Here is a 6,000-nt window from a genome sequence, read left to right on the forward strand (position 1 = left end):
CAGTTAACTCTCTTCATCTTGTTGAATACACAAAACTTTACTAATAAAAACAGCACATAAACCAAATTGCCACAACTTAACACATCCAAATCCTGGGCCATAAACACTGTACAACGCAGTAGTTGTTTAAATGTGTCCATTGAACTTTTCACAGAAACATCTGCCTAAAACCAGTCTTCATAAAATTTCTTGTAATCAATGAGAAATAGCCAACTGATTAAAAAAATAAATCAAGTCTCTTACTTGTCAAATAAAATTACATTAGTATATTAAAAAAACCAGAGTATTGTAATAATCCTAATATACAATTAACCAAGTGTAATACATTAAGCATGAAAAAGCTCACATTCTCCATAGCACCCATTACCTGCATGCTTCAAAGACATTACTGGCTTCTTCATTTACATAAAACCTGCAGTGTGTAAAAAATGTTATTAACCTTATCTCAACGGTGGGAAACAGAGTTCAGTGAAATTAAGTGACTTGCCAAAGATCCTACTAGCAGCGACTGGCTTAGTCAGAAATAAAACTCAAGATACCCAGCCTTTGTTCACATCATTGAACACAAACTCAAACTCCTCCTGTTCTGTTAAAAAAAAAAAAGACAAAAAAAAAAAAAGACAAGAAAAATAACTTCTGAATGACAAATGGCACAAAAACAGATCCCATGAAATGAAGCTCTGAACTACAGGTTTATGCTAGAGATCTGCTTAGCAGGGGAAAGCAAGAATCAAAAAGCCTTAAATATTATTTTCTCTGCCTGTTAACATCAACTTTTTTTTCATAATTACAAGGTCTTAGTAAAAAGAAGCAAAAATCTCATACAAGATATACACGGAGATCTCAAATGGATAGCAATTACAACTGCTCAAGGAGTACATATTTATGGTTTTCAATATTCATCCTTCAGAGAAACATCTAGAAAAAAATCCTGTGAAGCTTCTAGGACAAAGCTGCTCTTCGCTGGCAAAAATGGTGACGCTGACAACACTAACTATTTGTCTGGAATCATATTACTCCACACCAGACAAGTAACAGTGCCTTAATGCTATAGCGATGGGCAGTCTATAAATAGCCAGGATAAATAACCTGCTCTATTAATTAAAGCACGCACATATGTCTGCCCAGGAAGGCTAGAACTACAGAGGAAGTCTTTGCACACATTGTAAAAAATATATTATTCAACACCTCATAATTATTCAAAAGATGCAAAGACAAAATGCTAAAGAGACTGTAGTTACAAGCTTCTTTTGACACTAACTTACATTATGCGCATAGTATTTCATCTGTTCGTATCAACTGAACTAAGAAAATGTCTCCTCTCTTCTATAATGTAACAGCTTTGTTTTTCAAAGCTTTGATCTTGAATATTTTTGTATGTAAGAAGCCTTTGCTCAATAAAATGATTAATCTCAATGATAAATACTCTACATTTAGCTTTTCAGCACATAGTTGGCAGATGCTTGGTTGAAAATATGGATGCCAAAAAAATTTACAAAAAAAATTACAAAGTGTTCTAGACACACTGCAAGAAATAAAGCCTTTCAGACTGAAAGGTATTTTCTCTCCCCTTTAGCTGGAAAACAGGAGAAGTCCTTCAGGGGAAGAGACAATATGTTTTAGCCTTACCCAAATAATCGGCACAACTGCAAGATACAGACCCTTTATTTTTTGTCAGCTGATGTGGTTCATACTCATTGTTCCCATACAGGGGGAAAAAAGCCAACAGCCATTAAACTCTTGTAGTAAAAGGCCGGCCACCTGATTACATCCTCTGATCAACGTGATCACCATTACCAGGGGAAATCCAACAATTAAGATGGTTTATTTGCATACAACTAGACAGATTACCCTGTCATGAGAAAAGGAGAAATCCTTTTCTCTTCTCCTATGCCTCGCTGCAAGAAAACCAAAACCACCACCAAAAACCTCCCTTGTAATTTCAACAGAAATTTGGAATCTAAGATCCAATTGCATTTATTTACCAATGAATCACTTTCACACAGTTAGGAAGGTATCAGATATAATCCCTACAGACTGTCATTATTTTCTCAAGAGAAAACGACTAAACAGGTAGAAAGGACAAAACATTGTACTGTGGTTTAAAAGATCGCTGGCACTTTCAATCTTCAAAAACACCTCAGCGAACAAAACAAACAGCCCAGTTCCTCCACCTAAATGAGGTGGCAAACAAAGGGCTTGGCTACCACAATGCAAGTTTTAACTCAGTTATTTCACTGACTTAGTGATGCAAGCAGAGAGAATCAGGTCCCAAGTGTTTTCTATTCTCTAAAGCACCTGTGGATCGCAGGTTTTACATGACAGCTGCAGAATAAGGCAGCTGTGTCTCATTGAAGTGATCTCTAAAAGATGTGTGGTTATATATTTACAGTTTCATTCACAGCTTGATACTATTTGACACAAAGCAAACAAGTTATGACATACATATGCTGCCTATACACACACTTCTTTTTAAAAAGGACTTCAAATTAATGACTTGTTCACAGTGTTCTTCAAAATTCACATGATGGGATGCACCACTCTTGCTATATAAGCTTCACTTTCTAAGGCTTTTAATTAAAAAAAAAAGTATAAATAAATCAGTACTTCTCAGGGCACTGCTGGTGGCCCAATTTCTGCCTACTGGGTGAAATCATCCGCAACACAATCAGTCTTAAGGGCATACTAGCACGTCAGAAATAAATACATACTCCATGATACAGGTGACTTGGTAAAGCAAAAAAGCCGAATTTTGTTTGAAGACGGAAGAATGAGGAGGGACAGAGACTATTATCTCAGAGGGAGTGAGACTATTACCCAGAATTTCACAACATCCTCCCTCCAAAATGACGTTGCCTACAGAGGTACAACTATAGCCACATACTTTACTGACGGAAAACCAGAAGCAATTCATCAGCCTCGCTCGGATCAAACGTGGGGAGTTTTGAGAGAGCAGCGAAGGACCCAGGAACTGCCGCTCCCACCGCTCACTCCACAGCCTGGACTTGAGCTGCTTGTACGCTCCATTTCTCTGGACAGGAACGAACTCCAGACGCAAATACATTTACTCTCTGACCATCACAAAAAGAGGAGTAAGTTTAGTCATTTTAAGTATCAGCTATTCTAACCATAAAAGATAACATCAACCCTTCACGAGTCCTAATTTAAAGCTTTATTAACGTTTTCAAAAGAGAATGTAAAGTCGCATGAAGATGCGCAATGTAAAAAACCAAGTGAATATGCAGCGAGAATCAATCCAAGTAACATGCTACTAATTTTTTTCCTTTAAAAAAGCAAAAAGTCCCAACTGACTCCCATGGGGAACCCACAGTTCCAGCTGACTATCAGTGACGAAGGACTGAGTGAAAGCCGAGGAAATAGTTCATGAACTTTAAAGATGGGCCTTGCATCCTCCAAAAGTCACAAATTTTAGCACAAAGGTAACTCCTGTAAGTTCTCGCGCAGAACTTCCAACTTTATTCACCGATGCCACACCAGGCAGCACAGCAGTTTGGGACAGAGCCGATGCAAAGAAGCCCCAGAACAAACTAAGTCCCTGCAAAGTATCCGCACAGGGGATCACTGCAACAGCTCCCAGAGAGAAGGTGTTGTGGGCTGGCAACCAGGCTTACGGGTAAGGAACAGACAGACCCGGGGCAGACTGCATCCTACCGACTCCACTGAAACGAGGGAACACGGCTGCCCTATCCTGCAACAAAAGGCAGAGGTAGGTTGCGCACAAACTACAGCCCAGAAGGTTACATTTTTAGCGCTAACCGTATAAACTTTCTTCATCCTTCTGCCAAAGCTTTATCAGTTTTTACGCCAGTCTAGATTTGCCATTGTAGATTTAACTGCAGTGTGGTTATAATGCTATCAATACCCCAGTCCTTTCCAAAAATACGTATTAAGAATTAATTGACCCTTCAATTTTCTTCACCACTTGCTATAAAACAACCTCCTCCTCCCCTCCTGACAGCCCAGGAAAGAAAATCTAAAATATAAGATCGAGGGTCTGTCTTTAAGAGACCTACAAATAAGCTTGAGGAGATGATTCAGTGCACGCTTTAGGACAGAAATTAACGCATAAATCAACTTCTCTTCTCCAAGTCCTCCTTCCGAATGGCCACTTCTTCTCTCCATTATGTCTTCCCCTGGTGAACATGCAGCCTCAACAGAATTGCCATCATGTTACTTATTTTCTCACTTACTTTCGATAACGCGTACCTAATGGGAAGGAACGTATCGGAACTTTTTAAGAACCTAGAAACCCGACTAGGTTACATTAAATGCACATGAATCCTACGATAACAGTTCCTGCTGTCAAGACATGCTGCAATCCCTGCCCTGAAAAAAAGATAATGCTCTTCAGTGGCTTTTAATGACTAACTGGCACAGCCTAAAACTGATATAATCTAAGTGATGAAAATACACACTGGATGATGTTTTCATTACTGTTTATATGGCTATTCATCATGAGCAACACCTCCAAAAGAGGGGAGGTGAAAGGCACTGCACAAGCTGAATGCCAGAGTTCAACAGTTACATCCTCCAGGCCAAGGTAAATTTACTTTCTGTTGACTGATGTGGTTGACTTGACTTTGCTGGGTATTGAAATAATTTCAAAAGGCATATTACATTTCCTATGAATGCTGTCATTTAAAGCCCTATATGTTTTATTAAAGGCTTTGAAGTGTGAGATGCCTGCTAATTAAAATGTATTATTACAGACTCAATTATAATGATCGTTATCTACCTTAAAGTTTGAACTGCAGAGTGATGAACACAAACCGCTTTCTGATTTTTGGCATATTTTGTGAGCATGGGACTACCTTGAAGCTTCTAGAGGCCAAGAGCGTGTCTGTAGCTATGTTTCTGCAACGGGCTCTTTTGTGAGGAGACAGTATGGAGTGCTCCACTCTTGTCAATGCGGACGCAGGTCTACTCGCACGAAGGCAGTTGGAGGTTCTCTGACAGTATCTAAGCAGCTGTGGGGATGCGGCACATAAACAACGTAACCATATATACCCACAAAGACAAGACCAACCGTAAGTAACATTTGCAGACCCCCGCACCCAGACAAAGCTTGAAGCGGAAACAGAGACCAAGCTCTCCGGGCGGGTAGCCCTGTAGAGCAGCCTTATGCACGCTAATAACCATACAGTTGAAAAAAGGTGTGCATGCAGTAAGCCTGGCTTCACATTCAAGGATAAAAATTAACAACTCCAGCAACCTGAAGCTATGAGACAGTCTACACAGAGAACCAGAGTAGGGAAGATGCATAATTCATAGATCCTTGCAAAGTATTTCCCAAAAGAAGCAACAGATCCCCCTTATCCTCTACCCCCACTTCCGATCACTCACTCCTGCCCCATTTGGTCTGTCTTGGCGACAGCTGCAACTGCTGCCAAGTTAATAAAAATAAAGCTGTGTGTGTTGTCATGTGTTGCGTGTTTTCCACAAGGGTGTTGGGCAGCAGGATTCATGCCTCTCCCTCATCTCCACACATGCTTCATGTCGCATCCCAGCCAAGGGGAAGAAGCAGAGAGCGAGGATGCCCTAATGCAGCAGCCCGGGTTCCCCAGCTACTCAGAAGAGCAGGACCACAGCAAGGGCCGGGCAAATGTCTTGATGATACCAAACAGCTAATTTTTCATATCCGTAGCCAGAAGAATCAGCCTTGGGGTATTCCGCATAAAGTCTTTCAATGATCCCAATCCTCCTCCAGAAAAGCCTGCTAAACCCAATTCCTGACCCAGCAACGGGGCAGGCGAGCAGGTACGTCAGGGCACGCTGCTTACCGGGGAGAAAGCGCTGGCCAAGGGCAGCGAGCGACCCAAGACTTCTTATCAGCGTACGGGGGAAGGGGCAGGCGAGGAAGCACAGGGAGAGGGCCTGCCAGAGCAGGGAAACAAATAAAAAAGAACAGTTTCCCCTCTCCAGCTACTCAGATGTGCTTGGGAAGAGCCCCTTCCACCGGGGCCGTGGGCAGGGGGCCTG

Source organism: Cariama cristata, unplaced genomic scaffold (genome assembly GCF_000690535.1).
Source record: "Cariama cristata isolate BGI_N322 unplaced genomic scaffold, ASM69053v1 scaffold10345, whole genome shotgun sequence".
Classification (NCBI taxonomy): domain Eukaryota; kingdom Metazoa; phylum Chordata; class Aves; order Cariamiformes; family Cariamidae; genus Cariama; species Cariama cristata.